We start from the raw sequence: 20000 nt of genomic DNA, 5'->3' as shown, positions 1-20000 counted from the left end.
GTTAACGAATTTGTCACAAGAATAATGTTTAATCAGAATCATCATTATCCTCAAAATGTACTTTATTGTGATATATCACTTGTGTCACAACTGTGTGGAGGAACTCTGTTTCCTGGTTCATAATGGCACTAAGTGAAGTCCAGAAGGAGAATGATTACAATATTTCTCTCGGTTACATCCACTGAAATTGATATAATCGCCAACATTTCCAGCCTTTGTGAAAATGCCGTTATCAAGTCATAATTTAGTATCCTCGATACTATATGTTGTTACAGAGTTATGAATTTCAATGTTGAATAGCAATCATATAGATGACATGTCTTTAGTACCAAGAGCACTATCAACATATTTCATACAGAGCACATGACAGTAGAACCATTAACTTTCTTACAAAGACTATGACAGTAGTAACAACAAAATTCTTACAGATGAAAATACAGTAGGACCAACAACATTCATACAGAGGAGATATAAATAGGAACAACAGCATTCATTGTGAGGCTATGGCAGTATGATCATGGAAAGGCAATGCAGTAGCGCCATCATGGTGAGGACATGTCAATAGGACCAAGATTGGTACCAGAGAAGACATGGCAGTAACACAAACAACATGCATGAAGAGAAATGACAGTAGCTCCAACAAAATTGCCACAGATGACATGTGAGTATCACAAACGTCATTCATGCAGAGTGCATTACGTCATTATCAACATCAATTATGTAGAGGCCATGTCAGTAGTATCAACGACATTTACACATTATATAGTATCAACACCGAAAATATTCATACAAAGAATATAGCAGTACCAGATACAACTTTCATTTAGATGACCTGGTGTTTGAACCAGCTTTGTTGTACTAAGACATTGCAGTAGTAGCAACTTCCTTCAGCGGACATGACTTCTGTACTAACAATCTTCATAAAAAGTACCGGCCAGTAATATGAAAAGCATCCATGCAGAAAGCATGACAGTAGCAATAACAATTATAGGAAAAGGGTAGGGATGAAACTTTCGTTGGGACACTATATCTCTGCAATTTTCCTGTGGTAAAGAAAATACGTTGAAGACTTTATTTAGGATAGGGTTGAAAATGTTCTTTTAAAAAGTGGTTGAGTTGAAGCATTGCTTGAATAAGGGGTCCGGTTGAGACTAACTTAAACAAGAAACGATTGCAAATTTCCATAGAAGCAATTTCAATGAAACTTTTCCAGGAAAAATAAAGTGTTGAGAACCTCCCTTTAAAACATTCACCGGGAAATTGTAGCTCTGCAAATTTCCGGTGGAAAGGCCTTGGATTCCAAGCTTCTCAGATAAAAGATTAGAACATAAGATTGAAATAATTCTTAAAGAAGATAGAATAGAAAACATCCCTTGAAACAAGGTGATATGCTAAAAAGGCATCACTGAACTTTACAAAATATCGATGGATTTGTCACTTAGCTCTTGATACTACTTATTCATCAGTGTAGCCATGAATTCGGAAAGTTGTAGTTTTTATTTCTATATATATATATATGAATAACATGTTGTAGACTGAAAATAATTTAGATTTAGCAGAAATCTTTTTTTTTTTCCGAAGTACATGTCTATGGTATAACAACAATTGCGACGCAAAAACTTAAGATCTAACATGAAATTATTTTGATATGATTTTCATAAATCAAAGGTTTCTTGCATTATGTACTGTAGTGTAAATTATTTGGTTTTTAATTACTTGGTCCTTTACCTTCTTTATAAGTACTTACCACTCAGATAATGATAAAAAGGAATTTTTTTTATACATAGTCAATTAGTAAATTTTTTAAATTACGAAACATTTTATCATTCGCTCAAAAATAACTGGTTTTCTATCAGTACACTTCTTTGGAAATATAATGAAAATAAATGAATTAAAATAGTAAGCTTTAAGGAAACAATTTTCTGTTTGAAATAAGATGGAATAACAAATGTATGCATAAATGTCAACACAATATATGAAGACTCCAATTAATTCTACTTAAGTTTCAATGCTTAATGGTTTTATGAAAATTTTGACAATGATATGATCCAGACATTCCAATGACATAAATACTAAGACCCGCCAACGAAGAAAAACATAGTCAACACCTCCTCTCAAAAATATTAATAATAATCTAAAAGTAATTATAATTACACAAGGAAAGGAGATGCACACTTAACACAGGATTTAAAGAGAAACATCCTGAAGTCTTGTCACACTTTAGTAAATTTTAAAACATATTGCCAATCGGCTCTGAATTAATCTGATCTGTAGGCAAGGAAAGTAATTGCACCCCAACATGTGATATAGATTAACATTAAAGTAAATTTAACATTTCAAGAAACCTCACACTACTTGCCCAGGTTATTGAAACTATCTGGAATCAACGGCAATTTGGATGCCATTGGAAAATTAGATAACAATGATTCCAGTACAGGTCACTGTTGATTCAATAGACCGTAACTACATTTTTAAGTGTCATATGATGTAAATTAGTTGTAGGTAAGGCTCTAGTTGAAAATGTCAGTACATGACGCGGAGAAAGGTTTATCACACCTAACAGTGGTTCGACTTTAGACGGAACACTAGTATAAAGGAAATATCACAGTAGGAACCCTGTATAGTGAAACATCTAAAGAAAAATCCATTGCCATAACAAATAATTGTGTCAAGCTTTGTGGCCAACTCAAGATGCCGAAAATTATCTCCAGCCCCTGATGACTTTTAACTTTGGTGGCAAAGATATGAGCATCAATACATTTTTATCTTTAAAATTTTTGCATCCTATTGCAATATGACTCTAAAGGATTATGAAAATACCAAGTAAGAACTTTAGTCTATTCTCTTATTAATAAAGCGGATGCAATTAACCTTATTAATAGAGTAAAAACTAAGTTGATAATATCGGAAGAACCATGTAAGTCTGACTAAAGGGGGCCTCTAACTAAACCGTCTTGGAATAGATACCACCTAGAAACTTGAATTAAACAAATCAATAAAAGAAAGTTGGTGCCTCATCCCGAGCAGAGGAAGATAGACATTTCATGTTCCGAAATCAATATGAATATTGCACCATACTCAAAAGGAGCCATATAGCATAAATTGTAATCACCAAATCTTAATTTCCTTTGAAAGCTTGTAATCTGATAGGGGGTTAGAAATATAACATTAGCCATCGGAAGGTACTTATAAACGATCCATTATTCAACTTTACGTACCATTCCACTTCTGATCATACAAGATGAGTAATGTGGCATACAACGCTTGCTTTATTTGTCAGTTATCATTTCGTGTCATTGTATTGGGATTGTAGTCTTCGTAATTTGACATGGAGAGAAAAAAAAATATTGAAGGATTATGTACCTGTCGATACGTGTCAGAGAGGAGACAGTTCGATTTCCACACATTTTCAAATTGGAGAGTTTGTAATGTCAGACATTATTATATTAGGCAAAATGTCTATTGTTCAATATTAAACCAATTATAAGTAGATTATTTAGCATAGAATGCTGATTGGAATATTTTCTTTATTTTAGGTTAATTTGTTTTGAGAACTTAAAATCTAATTGAGTTAGTTTAATGGTTTACGTGAAAGAGGTTGCTCAAATTTTAACAAAAAGTGAACATCCCTTTAATTACTCGATTTGATCAGAAGAAATATGTAAAACGTCACATTTCTTTTGATTAATTTTTTCCCATATGATGGGAGTTCTATTTACCAATTGAACTTGGGGAGAAGAAAATTAATTGAATGTTCACAGTTTATATAGGGTCAATCATCCCGTGGAAGAAAATTCTGTGATAAAGAGTCAAAGTTATAAAAATTATTTAAACGGAAGTAGAATTCAAGAGAATCGCTCCTTTGTATATCCGAATGAACTGCCAGTAAGCTAACTGATCTAATATGATTTCTCAGTAGATCGCAGACCTCCACTGCGGCAACTTATTTCTCGACCTTTTGCTCGACCTTAACTTTGACCTTTGACCTTAGCATATATCAATTGGCATGAATTTTCATACAATCAAATATGAACTGAAGTTGGAAGTCTCTGTGACAACGATGTCCAAACTTTTGGCTGATTACGTGAATTGGACAATTTGCTTGTCTGTGACCTTGCCCTTCCAAGATTTGATCATTTCCAGCTTTTCTTCAAAACAGTTAATCCCTGTAAGTTTCATTACTCTACGATTGAAATTGTAGCCAGGAAGCTGCTCACAAACAAACTAACACACACAAATTACTAACCCACAAACAGGGGTAAAACATGACTTACTTTCCACTTGCTGGCGGAGGTAATAATGTCTCCTGATAAATAGAGGCTCAGGAAACATGATTATAATCTAGAAAGAGTAACCCAGTGAGTGAGTGACACAGCCAAATATCCCAAGAGAACTAACATGGATATAAGATTATATAAAAGTCTGGAATCTGGAACCTGAGGAAAATAACGACTCATTTAGAGGATATAGGCCTAAGGATTTTCTCATTAAGCTAATATCTATGTTCACAGTATAATGTATTCTTTAAATAGGTATGATTTTAAGATATATATTTACCAATTTCATATTGTTATGGCTGCACTTTAACTTTTTACGTACTCCAATTCATAAGTTTTCAATATTTTATTATTATTTGTGTTGTTGTAGTTATTGTTTATTTTATGAATTGTGACGTAAGCAAATAATTTCCTTTAATTGTTATTCAAAATATTCAAAACTGTTTGATGCTCGAGATGAGGATGGATGGAGGGTTCATCCTTACCAGATTCTTGGACATGATGTGTCGTACCATACTAGAGGTATTTTTAAACATATTTCAGAAGCAGGTCTTCTGAAGCTATTTACAACAAACAATATCGGCGTCAATGACCTTAGATATCAGGATGCCAGATAACTCATAACCAATCAATCAATCTCAAGGCAGATAGATTTTTGTTTCGATAAGTTAAATATTCGAGTCTACATTTCTGTTAATGTAATTGTGTCGGTAATCCAGTGGCAAGATTAACTCCATGCATACCATAAGAAAGGGGTTGCTGAGGTTGGGGGTGTGGTTTGCAAGGGAGGGGGGTTGGGCATTGAGTGTGTAGGGTATAAGAAGTTATTTAAAATTTCAATTAAAATTATAATCTCACTAGGTAAGTAATTGTTTAGAATATTTTGAAAAAAAAAATTGATGAAACGCGTCTAGGGAACCATTGTGTGTGTGTTTGTTTTTTTTAACTGCCAAGAACCTTACTTTACAGTATGCTATGTAAATAGTATTTTAATAACGCAATCATCTAGAAAACAGTTTCTTAACATTGACTCCCATCTATTGAGAACATTCAAGAACCTGAATTGTAAGTTAGATAGGGACCCTTGCTTATTGTTATTTTAATTATTATTTTAATTAAGTTAACTATTCTAATTTTCAATAATATTAGAATATATAATTTTATTTACAAAATGGAAAAACAAGTATGATAACACCATTAAGGAACTTTATTAAAAACTGTTTCTCGAAAGCCTGTGTACTAATTATAAACAGCATTGAGATGAAAAGTCTATAAAACCAATAAACAAATAAGACCGTCCCATTAAGAAACCCTGGATAGGTACGGTGGGTCGTACGCGACCCCGAGCGTCAAAAAAAAAGAGGTTTTTCTCACGTGACTCACCCCCGTGACTGAATTTGTGGGTGATCGACCTGCAGGAGGTGTCTCCCCTACACGCTCTAGTAGTGTCCAGATGTGCATTGCTGTAGCTGTACTCCTTCCCCGATTTCTGAGACGCGTCGGGGTCGAGCGCGACCGAGTTTACCCTTCTAAGGTAATTTGCATAATTATCAAAGTTATTACGTATTATGAAATTGTCGTAGAATGGTGCAACTTGTATAGGTTATCGGTTGTGGAAAGTCTTGGTGGATTGTTTGGCTACCATGTGCATGATTTTTATTTTTAGTTAAAATGTCGTTCATCACCACGAGGACCATTTTACCGCGAGTGCCCCTTTTTCATTTTTTTTCATTTTTTTGCCAAGTCATTTTTCCGTAAGATATTGCCAAATAGTGTCGTAAAACTTTTGCTTGTTTAGTGTTGGAAAGTGTGTCTAGATGATCTGGCTACCCATGCGTGACTTTGTTTTTGTCAGATACGACGTAGTTATTGGTATATTGGGTATTTAACTGCGGTTGCCAATTTCTGTTTTTTTTTTCAATATTTGTAAAAAATTTTACGTAGTAAGGAATTGCCGTATATTATTCATTTTTTTTACATGTTTATGTGTTAGAAAGTGTGCCTTGATGGTTGGGCTAACACGTGCATGTCTTTTTTTTTATCTGAGATGCCGTATATTAGAATGTTGGGCATTTTACCGCGAGTGCCCCTTTTTCATTTTTTTTTCATTTTTTTGCCAAGTAATTTTTCCGTAAGATATTGCCAAATAGTGTCGTAAAACTTTTGCTTTTTTAGTGTTAGAAAGTGTGTCTAGATGATCTGGCTACCCATGCGTGACTTTGTTTTTGTCAGATACGACGTAGTTATTGGTATATTGGGTATTTAACTGCGGTAGCCAATTTCTGTTTTTTTTTTCAATATTTGTAAAAATTTACTAGGTAGTAAGGAATTGCCGTATATTATTCATTTTTTTTTTCATGTTTATGTGTTAGAAAGTGTGCCTTGATGGTTGGGCTAACACGTGCATGTCTTTTTTTTTTATCTGAGATGCCGTATATTAGAATGTTGGGCATTTTTCCGCGAGTGCCCCTTTTTATTTGTTTTGCATTTTTTTGCTTAGTCATGTTACCGTAAGGAATTGGCAAGTAGTGTAGCAAAACTTATATTTTTATAGTGTTGGAAAGTGTTTCTAGATGATCTGGCTACCCATGCCTATTTTTTTTTTTTAGCCAGATATGGCGTATATATAAGTATGTGTTCGATTTTCCTGTGATTGCCATTTTTTCGTTTTTTCCCATTTCTTTCAAAATTACTACGTACTAAGGAACTATCACAGAGTAATGATTCATTTATATGTTTATTTGTCGGAAAATGTGCCTTGATGGTTTGCCTAGCACGTGGCTGAAATTTTTTTTTTCTGAAATGCCGTATATTAGAATGGCCATTTTTCCGCGAGTGCCCCTTTTTATTTGTTTGCTTTTTTCTGCTTAGTCATGTTACCGTAAGGAATTGGCAAGTAGTGTCGCAAAACTTATAATTTTATAGTGTTGGAAAGTGTTTCTAGATTATCTGGCTACCCATGCCTATCTTTTTTTTTAGCCAGATATGGCGTATATATAGGTATGTGTTCGATTTTCCTGTGATTGCCATTTTTTCGTTTTTTCCCATTTCTTTCAAAATTACTACGTACTAAGGAACTATCACAGAGTAATGATTCCTCTAGATGTTTATTTGTCGGAAAATTTTGTTTACTTCTTTTTTGATTGAATATCATCAAATTTTTTTAGCTAAAATATTATATTGTTTCACATTTTTGTTTTTTTTCGATTTTATTTCCCTTCCAAAAATTTTTTTTGGGTCAGAATTTTAATTTTATAGTCGTAAAATAATCGACAATTATCCAGCAACCCACCATACAGTTTTTATGCATATCCAATAATAATTAGATTAGTAAATAACACCTTGAAATTGACATACCCTTCCTACATTTCAAGTGGCAGATTAGGGAGTCTGAGTCAGTGTGGTTGGCGGCCATTTTGTGGACATATCCGAAGCGTAAGTTGCCCTATCTATATATATTCTTGTTCCCTATAGAATTTGTGATATTTTGGTATATTTTTACCTGCATAAATATCATATTATATATTAAATATATGTATTTTTTTACGAAATTTCTAAGTACTAAAAAATTACCTTTAGATATGGCCCCTGATATAAATGTAATTTACAAAATAATGAAGATTTTTTTTACATATTTCTATTTTAGGATAACATATGTTTATTCCCTAAAAAAATTAGCCACTTCCTATTTCATTTGGGTACCCAAAAAAATTCATGAAATTTGGACAAATTTTTTTTGGCCAAAAAAAGTTACCCTTTTTTTCTCATTTCAGATCTTCACCTCCATGGGTCTGACTTCATCCAAAATACATCAAGATGTGTCCTAAACATTCAAGAATCAATTCCTAAAAGGATTTGTGTATATATGTATAAACTTTTTTTTTATGAATTTTTATGTCAGGTCTTTTTTTTCTACTTAATTTTTTAAAATATTTATAATAAATAGTTTTTCTGCAGATGAGTAGTATTTATCTTTACAGTTGTTTTAAGCATTCATTGAAGTTTTTTTGGCAAAAGAAAAAAAGAGGTTACTGCAAAGACTGATTTTTCAAGAATTTTCTTGGCGTCGGGGTCGTTCGCGTCCGAGTATACCCTTAAAGGGGTGTCCGAGGAGCGTACCTATCCAGGGTTAAGAAACCATTGTGGATACCAATGGCTCGATCAACTTCAGTGAATGAATACAACGCATACAATCGCCTGTCGACTCAACTTGGTCGTTGGAAGTTAAATGACCTTAATGACATGACAGACTTGGAGAGTCTCTTAACTAGCGAGAGATTACCCACTTCGTCCCGCGAGTTCCGAAGTTAGGAGGACATTCACTCAAGCACTCTAACACGGTTTTCAAGCATTATTGTCGCCAAATGATCAAGAACGTGATGTGCGTTTGGGTTGTGTTAAGCGTAATGAGAAATTACTTGTAAATGGATTTAGTGATCAGACTTAATTTCGTTTCATGTGAAATAACATTTTGCGGTGATGTTTTATGTTAAATATGTATTCTTCTATTCTTAGTAATTACTGTTCCTTGTAACTGTCATTCTTTTGTCTCTCATGAAATATCATTCTGGTAACCATCCTTCCATTCTTTTGGAAAATCATTTGTTAACGCTCCAAAATCAAACCATTGTTCTCTAGTGTTGGGTAGTGCCATAGCCACTGTACCATGGTCGTCCATTGACTAGGGTTAGAGTTCTCTTGCCTGAGGGCGAACTCAGGCACACTATTCTATCTAATTTCTCTTCTTCTTGTTTTGTTGAAGTTTTTATAGTTTAAATAGGAAATATTTATTTTTCTTGTTACTGTTCTTAAAATATTTTATTTTTCTTTGTTTACTTTCCCCATTGGGCTTTTCCTAATGGATGTGTAGCTAGCAAGTAATAATAATAACACATTTTCTCCTTGGCAAACTGTTTACTGTTTGGAGTTTGAAAAATATGCCATCTTCCATTCTTAGAATCGAGAATTTGTTTAAATTCCCCTCATCTGAAATACTATATCTCTGAAGACATCTTTTTGATGAATATATTAAACCCTAATGATTCTACAAAATAATACAATTAATATAATTAATATAAATAATATAATTAATATAATTAATAAAATAATTAATATAGTTAATAAAATAATTAATATAATTAATATAATTAATATAATTAATATAATTAATATAATTATTATATTAATATAATTGATATATCAATATAATAATATAATATAATTCTTAATATAATGAGGCTAAAGGGGATCAGTTAAGGATTAGTAATGGTGAATAAAGGCGTCTCTTGTGAGTAGTTTCCCTCTCTCATCGCATATGTTGTTAATACTGGTTTTGTCATTCAGTTTTGTATTTGCAAAATAATTTACATATTATTTTTGTCCTTGGTTTTTATTCCTAATCAAGGGAAGCTTCTACTACAGGAATTATTGTGTACATTTCAACAAGTATTATTATTATTATTATTATTATTATTATTATTATTATTATTATTATTATTATTATTATTATTATTGCTAGTTAAGCCTTAACCCTAGTTAGCAAAGCAAGATGCTGTAAGCCAAAGGGCTCCAACAGGGAAAAATAGCCCAGTGAGGATAGGAAATAAGGAAATAAATAAACGATAGGTAAAATAATTTACAATAGAAATAGAATATTTCAAAAACAATAACATTAAAACAACAACAATAACAGTATTATTATTATTATTATTATTATTATTATTATTATTATTATTATTATTATTATTATTATTATTATTATTATTATCAATAATAATAATAATAATAATAATAATAATAATAATAATAATAATATTTGATGAATAATTAAGTGATCAATATGACGGAAATGATCATTTCATGAAATTACTAATGAGATTTTAAAGCTTAAACTCGTCTGACAATTGTATACACTGAACAATATATTTTTATAGTTTATATAGGAGATATTTATCTTAATGTTACTGTTCTTAAAATATTTTATTTTTCCTTGTTTCCTTTCCTCACTGGGCTATTTTCCCTGTTGGGGCCCCGGGGATTATAGCATTCTGCTTTTCCAAGTAGGGTTGTAGCTTAGCAAATAATAATAATAATAATGATAATAATAATAATACTCATAATGAGAATATATAAAGCTAATAAGCAATGGATAATGATTTGTTTGTTAGGATTCCCTTTTATTCTAAATTAATATGACCCAACAATTTCTATATAACTATAATTAGAGTTTGGATATTCCGTAGCGATCTATTTAGAAGAGATATAATCTGCAGATTAAATAATCCAAGGTAGAACTGGTTGGACTTCCGTATCTTATCCTGGAAAGGTCATGGTGTGAACAGCTCGTTTAATATGTATGATTTATATTGTAATTTAATTCCGAGAAGAAAATCAACCTCAGGTTAAGAAAAACTCTAACCTAAATAAGTTTAATTCCTGAGATTTCTGTTTTATTTTCGTAAATTTTGGTCTGGTTTTAGTGGCATTAATCGTGTTGATTATTATTACATGAAGAAGCATTCGGATTTTGCATATTTAACAAAAGTGTAACACGTGAGGTCCAGACTATTTCTGTAAATGTTAACCGGTTTTTATATTTCGATTACAGGATAATAGAATACGATGTGAAATTAAGTTTTTCGGTTTGTTTGAGAGAGAGAGAGAGAGAGAGAGAGAGAGAGAGAGAGAGAGAGAGAGAGAGAGAGAGAGAGAGAGAGAGATGAAACGTTTGATTTTCACTTTAAACCTCTCATGTACATAATCTCATTATCTTTAGAAGATTAATAGTTTTTATTGCACATTGACATAATAAAATACAGGATTAAAATATACAAAATAATAATAATAATAATAATAATAATAATAATAATAATAATAATAATAATAATAATAATAATAATAAAAATAATAATAATACCACTGATGACTGAAAGTTTCAAGGTTGCCAAGGCACATTGTTTCCCTCTGCCATGTTTGACACTCATACAGTAGAGGTCACTCATCCACAAACAAACCAGAGTTTATCTTACTTCATGAAGTTTTGTGGAGGTGGTCCTGCAGAAATGAATAACAGAGGAATTGTGATTTTTTCCTTAAAGAATAGGACAGAAAAGTAATTTTGTAAACAAATTGCTAATAAAAAAGGCAATATTTTCGAACTACGCTTAACTTTCCATTTTGTTTTGCTTGTTGCTTGATCTTCCTGATCTTTTATTGTGATTGAAAACACGCAATTAAAAATTCTCAATATATCGAAGGTTAAAATTCAGAAAAAAAAATTTTTTCTTAATTGTTTGTAATTCTTTTTGAATTTGATATTTGTCTAGTTTCTTCTTTTGCTCTTATTTACTCGATCTGTTCCTCGCATGTCAGTATTAATGACAGTCCGTCATTTGTGAAAGAAAGTTATATAAAATGGATTTGGATATACAAGGAAAGAGAGGAAATTCCAAAGCCAATGGTTTTGTAAAGTGAATTACGTTGCACAGCCTTAAGTTTATATTGTGTTGCATTGAATAATTTGTGTACCCGACCAGTCAAAAAGGACTTCTAATGCATGCTTACGTATGCACACAGATTTAACCCTTTTACCCCCTCCCCCTGGCAAGATCGGCCATTTATAGGGGATTGTGGTTTCCGAGTGTACCTCTCGGGGTACCTCCTATCACCAGACCATGACTACTCTCCCCACTACCTGAGCGTGACAGGAAAGAAATATATTGACATATATAGTCGAGATGTTTATCTTTATTATATAACATAAGGTAAACAGTAGTGATAATGATTTTGAAAATGTAGTAGGAGGAATAAATGGAAGGCTAACTATAAATGTGGATGCTCTTAATCCAGTGCCGTAACGGACTCGCTATGACCCATTACTTTCGAACACACTATGTCATTTGATGTTTATTTTTTTTTTTTTTTTTTTTTTTTTTTTACACATAGTTAAATGATCTCTTTAGCATCTCGTCTTCCATGTTTTAACTGTTTTTTTTTTCTTTCTTTCTTTTTTTACATCTCGGTCAATTATCGTTTCTAAATCCTATAACGATCATCTATCTCCATATTTTTTTTTTTTTCATATATCAATGATTAACTATCGTGTCTTTAGCATAACGATGAATTGTATCCGTCTCTTCTTTAATTTAACCATTATCATCTATATTTTTATTTACCTAACGAACAACCATCATCATTTTATCTTTTGTCCCACTGTTAAATGATCACCCGTCTTCAATATAGTCCTCTCTTTAGTAGATTTTTCTGACTTCACAATCTCCAAGTTCATCGACCATCTGATGTGTTTCTTGTGTGTTTTTAAAGCTCTCCATCACCTTGTTCATTCGAAATTTAGTGTGAGATGAAAGGTATTTCTTGCACAAGGTTTTGACATCATTTCATTTTCTCACCTAAAAGCAGACTCGAACTGCCATTCCCGGGTTGTGGTGGCCTATTGTGAATGTCTACCTAATGAGTCATGATCATCCATTGCTTGGCCCCTCCTGGTCACGGGCATGATTGCTGATCATATATACTTATGATAAGTCTCTAGGACATTGCCTTACTAGGTAGGGCATTGTCACTGTCAGCTTCCTTTGCCATTCATGAGTGGACTTTAAACTAGAATTCACTGCGTTACCAACGGTCCACTGTAAATCGATAACCTTACTTGCAGAGACTTAGCGGTCAGAAAATTTAAACGAGGTTACAGAGGCTGAAAAAGAAATCTTATTATTGAAACAAGTTTGACTATCTTATATTTAAGAATTTTTTGTAATATTAGATACTCCAATTCCATTATATATACTTGAACTTTAATTAAGATTCCTATTTCATATTCTGATCGGATCTGTCACTTAGTAAGATGAAATCTAATGAGTGCATTTTTCAATATTCTGCGTAAAAGTGGGATGTGGTAATGGTAGGTTCCATATTGAATTCCCTACATTAAAACATTTTAAAGAATATTATATTCTAATAAGAGCCAACATCTTTGAATATATATACATATAGGTAAGGCTCTCTCTCTCTCTCTCTCTCTCTCTCTCTCTCTCTCTCTCTCTCTCTCTCTCTCTCTCTCTCTCTCTTCCACTGAGGTGAGATGTTGAGGATTTCGCATTAGGGTTTATCCTGACTGATGTAAAGTTATTTTCCTCATATTTTCTTTTTCCTTTTCTTAATGATCTGGGCTTGCATAAGACATTTGGTTGCTTATTCTCTTGGCATTCAATCTTTAGGAAACAATATTGTATCCTTTGGATGTCATATCTATTAACACTCACATACAGAGAGAGAGAGAGAGAGAGAGAGAGAGAGAGAGAGAGAGAGAGAGAGAGAGAGAGAGAGAGAGAGAGAGAGAGAGAGAGAGGAGAGAGAGAAAGAATTGTACTGTCTTTTAATCGTTTTGCTCGAGTTCATTTAAAAGATTTTGGAGAGAGAGAGAGAGAGAGAGAGAGAGAGAGAGAGAGAGAGAGAGAGAGAGGAGAGAGAGAGAGAGAGAGAGAGAGAGAGAGGGAGGTACTAAATCGACGGTACAGTATATCAAAGCCGAAAGTCAAAGGTCTAAATTGTAAAGCTAAATCTTTGAAATTGAAACTGGAAAAATTGGAAGGGAACATGACATTCAACATTCAAATTTTATCAGGTGATGGCGTATGAATTTGGACACGAAAGGTTCATGAAGCTTTAAAGGAACAAGGTCTTGCATTAGGTCAGTGTTCCTGAATGATAATGATGATTATCTTGATGATGATCAAAGTGAAAACTGCTGTTATAGTGAAGTGATTGGTGGGAGAGAGGAGGGAGAAAATGATGATTGTGATGAAAAAAATAATGATAGTGATGAAGTGACACAACGAAAAAATACTGATGGTGGGGAAGGAACAGATGAAATGAAAATGGAGATAATTAAGATTTGTCGATGTAAAAGATGCAGATAAGAGGCAATAGTACTAAACCTATAAAAGTATGATTATGACTATGATAAATACATGTGTATGTATATGCATATACTGGTATGTATATGTATATGTACATATATATTTGTGCATATGTAAAGGGTACATATATCTTGCATATGTATATACAATATATAAAAAACTGCACTTTATATATCATATATATCATAATCATGATTGGCTACTTGGTTTTATTTTTGTTATTTTATTTTTTCTTACAAGCACAATGTAAACGGATCTTAAGGACTATCTAACGTTCACACAATCAATTTAAAGATTCCTGTAGTTTTATTGTCATTATAAGAGAGAGAGAGAGAGAGGAGAGAGAGAGAGAGAGGAGAGAGAGAGAGAGAGAGAGAGAGAGGTTAGGGGCAATTCCTACAAAATAATATTTAAAACTTTAAATACTTTTTCAGTTTTTTTTTTTTTTTCGAAAAGATTTAATTTCTGTGTCTCAGATTCAACCAGCGCTGGAGCCCTCCTACATTGGCTAAGGTGCGAATTATTTAAGACAAATGTACCTGTGGAGATTGAACTGTTTGTTGAGACTTCGGTGGTGAATGTATTGTCACAGCTCCTGCTTTTAATTTCAACGCTTCCTTTGTCCCTTTATCATATCCTGAGGTTTGATGTAGTGAGGAAAAATATGATAAACCTTTATCAAAAACAGTAACTGTTTGAACATGGCGAAGTTTAAAACTATTAATAATGGTATTATTCTTAGAACAGCATGAGGAGGAAGTAAAACTTTACTCCCAAAGTCATTAATATTAGATTTTTTAATAAACTGAACTTAAGTGTAGGGAATCAAATCCCATTTATTAGTCCAGCCGGAAGAAACAATGTAAAAATCGGAACCGAAGAAATACGGAAACTATCAAAATTTATTTTGATATACTTCTCTAAGCATAGCTCTTGTATTTTTGTATGGCGAGAGCTATACTAAGTGAATACAGCACAACATATAGTTTCTCGGATTTTAATATAGGAGTAACTAAAGCTTCAAAAGCAGATTCTGAGCAATCTGTCTTAATGTTCACCCCCCCCCCCCCCTCTCTCTCTCTCTCTCTCTCTCTCTCTCTCTCTCTCTCTCTCTCTCTCTCTCTCTCTCTCTCTCTCTCTCTCTCTCTGCTTTTGATTACATGGAACTGTTTGCTCTTAAAAATTCAGATAACATTTATTATTGTACTGTATTAGTTTTTAATATAGTAGACTAATTTCCTGATACATCTTAGCAAGAATTTAAGGTTTCAAAATCACTACTTATAATGAGATCCACCATTCAGACTTTTATTTTTTATTTTTTTTTAAGATTGCTGTGTTTCTACATCGGCGGCAAAGAAGGGGGTGCGAAAACGTCGTCAGTCGTGCAAAAACGAGCAGAAATAGTAAGAAAGGATTACCATGATTTTCATCAGTATCATGGTTAAGAGAGAGAGATCAACAATGAATGGTTTCAAAGTCAGACAATAGTTTGATATTAAAGAAACATCGACGAAATATGGAAACAGATTCTTATTGAGAAAAGGTAATGGGTATTTGGTGATTTTTTTTGTGATATTTTTTTCTTTTTATTCAATTTATGGAATTATTCCATATTGACAGTTCTGTAATGATTTGTTTATTGATGTTATATATATCAATCATAATTGAATGCTTTTTTTGATTGGTTACTCAAAGCTGAGTGCACAAACGTGTGTACAATATATATGTGTATTGATTTGAATTTATGTCTGATTGTATTAAAATCCTTTTTGATGAAAAAGAAAAGAAGAAAACAACACACTTAGGAAAATAGTAAGAGAAGAAAACTGCATAGATTTGATAAAAAAAAAAAAAAAAAAAAAAAAAAAAACACAGCATCAAGTAATTACACAAACTTGGAAACTCTTTACTTCGATAGAAACATGCTTAAAAAATTGATATTATAAATAAAAAATACTAAGGTGAGATCAATCCTGGGAAAAATATGAGGTGTAAAGAAAAAAAAATCAATCTACAAATAAGTGCATTAAAAAAAAACACTGAAAATTTGAAACGAGAAAATGAAAATAAGGTTAAAAATAAAAATTGTTAATATTGGAAATGGTGAATATAGAGATAGAAAATATATAATAAGAAGATATGAGTAAAACCATGAAGGTGAACACGGCTCACATAAAAGTTAAGATATGCACTATTGATAAAAGGGAGGAAGAATCCAAGAATGAAATAAGAATAAAAATTTACGAAAAGAGACCAAATGGTGATATAAGATATAAGAAAATATTAAGATATGAATCATCTAATTCTGGATGATTAAAAATTCCCGGGAAAGTGAAAGAGAGAAAAAGAAGTTAAATAAGGGATAATGAAAAGAATAGAAATACGAAAGAATAAAACCAACATTTACCTTTTAGGATATCTTGTGTGAGTCGCAAATCACAGCGGTAAACTCAAGAATATTCCGAATTTTATGGATGCCATTACACGTGAGATGGCCTCATCTGGAGCCCTGAGGGAGATGTAAGATGGGGTAGATGCTGCTGAAAAGATGGAAATTATCTTTTGTCATATCAATAGAAAGACAATTCTGAGAGAGAGAGAGAGGAGAGAGAGAGAGAGAGAGAGAGAGAAGAGAGAGAGAGAGAGAGAGAGAGAGAGAGAGAGAGAGAATACTATACATCACCATAATGTTTTTACGTGATCCTTTTAGGACAAGGGGGTTGGTGTTGGGATGAATTACTCTTATTGTTCATCGTTTCATAGAAATTGCTATAAACTTTGGTCCATTTTTAGTTCATATAGATATCTTAAAGCTGTGTAAGATTAAGATGCTTGGCATCAAACATCACTTTACTGCCTTGGAGCATTCATTGATTTTCATTTCGGTTAAATATATAAAAGTTCCAGGGTATTTTTTTAGCACAATTGTATTTTTGTTCTGATGTATTTGAAAAAATGAAGTAAATGAGTGCCTGAATCACTCGAAGAGATGTGGGATGTTATGAAAGAGATTGTGGTGCCAAGCAGCAGCAGCAGAGGTGTGTGAGAGGACAAGTGGTAAACAAAAACAGGGAAAAGAAACCCTGGTGGTGTAATCAAAACGTTCAAACAGCTTTGAAAGAAGAAAATTATAGCCAGAAGAAGGTGTGGAATATGGACGATTAAAGAGAGAAAGAAAGATACTGGTAGAAATATCAAAGGGAGAAGCCAGGAGAGAGTGATATGAGATGAAGGAAACACTGGAGGGAGTAAAGATAATCTACAGAATTGCTGAAGCGAGAAGAAAAGACAGGCAGATAAAGGAGAGCTAGAATTCATTAAAAATAGCCTAGGGAAGAAGGACAGAAATCAGAGACCCAGGCAATTTAGGTTATTGGCTAGAGCAGAAGGAAAAGTATCATAAATTAAATTAAAAGTTTTTTTCTGTACAAAGACAACAGAGAATATACCATAATTCCAAGCTTAAGATAGTTTGTTTTTTTGTTGCTGATCAAGTTCAAGGTGGTGTGTTGTTTTGAGAGAATGAGAACTGTTACACTGGATACTACTAGGACGAAAGAGAAAATATCCCAAACCCGGGTCACTTCTAAGATAGCCCAAAGCAAGGGGAAATTGGTACACTACTATGGAAGATATAAAGATAGCAAACACAAAGGTCAAACTGGGTTTCTATTTTTACAGAATGAAAGATAGAACACTCAGATTAGATTGAGGCAATGTCAAAATATAAGGAAAGATGGGACACATCCTGGTTAAGCCGAGTCGTATCTAGGTTAGCAGGGAAGATAACAAAAAAAAAAAAGGTAAAGCACAGATATGACAGACGGCAAAATATACATAGACGCGGGTGAAGTTTGGTCACTGCTAGAACACAAGGAAAGAGAGAACATAGTTAGATCAGTTTGGGTCACCTTGCAGGTCAGAAGGGAACTTAGCTCTAACCCATGTCAAGTTTGGCCACTTATTGTATCCAAACAAAGTAACGTAGTTCTATGGCAAGTTTTCATCACTGCTAAAACAAAAGAGAATATAGCGTAGGACCATTTCAAGCTATGTATAGGCTCGGAATATAGTTTGACCCCTATGTGAAGTTGAATCACTTCTAGGATAGAATAAAAGCTTGCAAAGAGCAAGGTTAACCTGGTCACAGCTAGAACAGAAGGAAATATAGCCATTATAAAGTTGGATCAATGCTAGGACAAAAATGAACGCTAGTTCAGAGTAAGGTTTAACCTGTCACAGCTAGGTCAGAAGGAAAGCACAGACCCAGGACAATAAAACTTAGGACCCATGTAAAGTTGAGTCATAGGTTGGGCAGAATGAAAACCAGTACAGTACAGTCCCATGTTAAGTTGGGGTTAAAAATTGGCTAAAGGGAAGATAGAATAGGCCCATATCATGTTGAGTCTTTTCTAGAACTAATAGGAGAGATCCAAGTTATGTGGTAGGACAGACCCATGACATGTTGGGTCAATGCTTTGACAGAAGCATAGGCCTCAGTGGCACTGCTTGTCATTAGCAGGACTGGTGGTAAGATAACACAGATCCATGTCAATTTGGGTCGCAGCCCAGAACAGAATGGAACATAGCACAGGACCTGCCTCTTAGATAGAAGCTTTTCATATGGCTAGAGAACAGAAAGGAAAACATACATATATCATTTGTGACGGGAAAGATGTTGAATGGCAGGTCAAATCAGCTGGATCTTAATTTAATAATCCTAATTATGGGTAAGAAACTCCATACACTCTTTTCAATACATGGTGATTGTTTACCCCTGTCTTTAAGGGTACTATGCGGGGGGTACTGTCTCACATCTGAACAATTAACAGATTTCATTAAATATTTAAGCAGATATTAAAGGTTACCATGAATCCAATGTTTTACATTTCGTTTTTATTACCTCTAGTCTATCAATTTTTAACATAAGGGCTTTAGCTTTTATGCTTGTCTTCGTTTAAAAAAAAAATAAAAACATTATAACATAAAATGGAAAAGTCCAGAAAAGGACAAAACAAAGATAAACCATTCGATTACAACGTCATTAGACAGGAGTATTAGAAGATGGTAAAAATTGTGTATTAACCTTAGGCATCCATGATAATGAATTCATTTCTACTGTTTGACCGTGAAAGTTCTCGTTTACGGAGATAAGACTATATAAAAGCCTGGAATCTGGAACTGGAGAAAAAATAACGAATTAATTGGAGGAAGCAGGGGGTTTATCATCAAGCTTATATCTATATTCACAGTATTATGTATACTGTGAATAGGTATAATTTCTAGATATATATTTATCCATTTCGTATATTTATGATTGCATTTTAACGTTGTTTTTTTTTTATCATATTTATGTCGTTGTCGTTTTCATTTATTCTATAACTGGTGACGTGAGCAAATATTGTCCTTTATTGTTTAAGCTGTTCACAACTGTTTAAAGCTCGAGGTGAGTATGGAGGGTTCATCCTTACCAAGATTCTTGGACATAATGTGTCGTACCATACTAGTGGTATTTTTAAATTTTTTTTTTTTTTTTTTCACAAGCAGGTCTTGTGAAAGGTATTCAACAGTTATATGGACGTTTTTACTTTTATTGTTTTAAATTGAATTACCTTTTATTTATTTATTTATTTATAAGATAATATCGGCGTTAATGACTTTAGATGTCAGGATCCCATATAACTTATAATCAATCAATCAATCACAAGGCAGATAAGATTTTTGTTTCGATAAGTTAAATATTCGAGTTTATATTTTTGTTAAAGTAATAGTATTGGTAACC

This window comes from Palaemon carinicauda, chromosome 17 (genome assembly GCF_036898095.1).
Source record: "Palaemon carinicauda isolate YSFRI2023 chromosome 17, ASM3689809v2, whole genome shotgun sequence".
NCBI classification, from domain to species: Eukaryota; Metazoa; Arthropoda; class Malacostraca; order Decapoda; family Palaemonidae; genus Palaemon; species Palaemon carinicauda.
Note: the sequence above shows the minus strand (reverse complement) of the source record.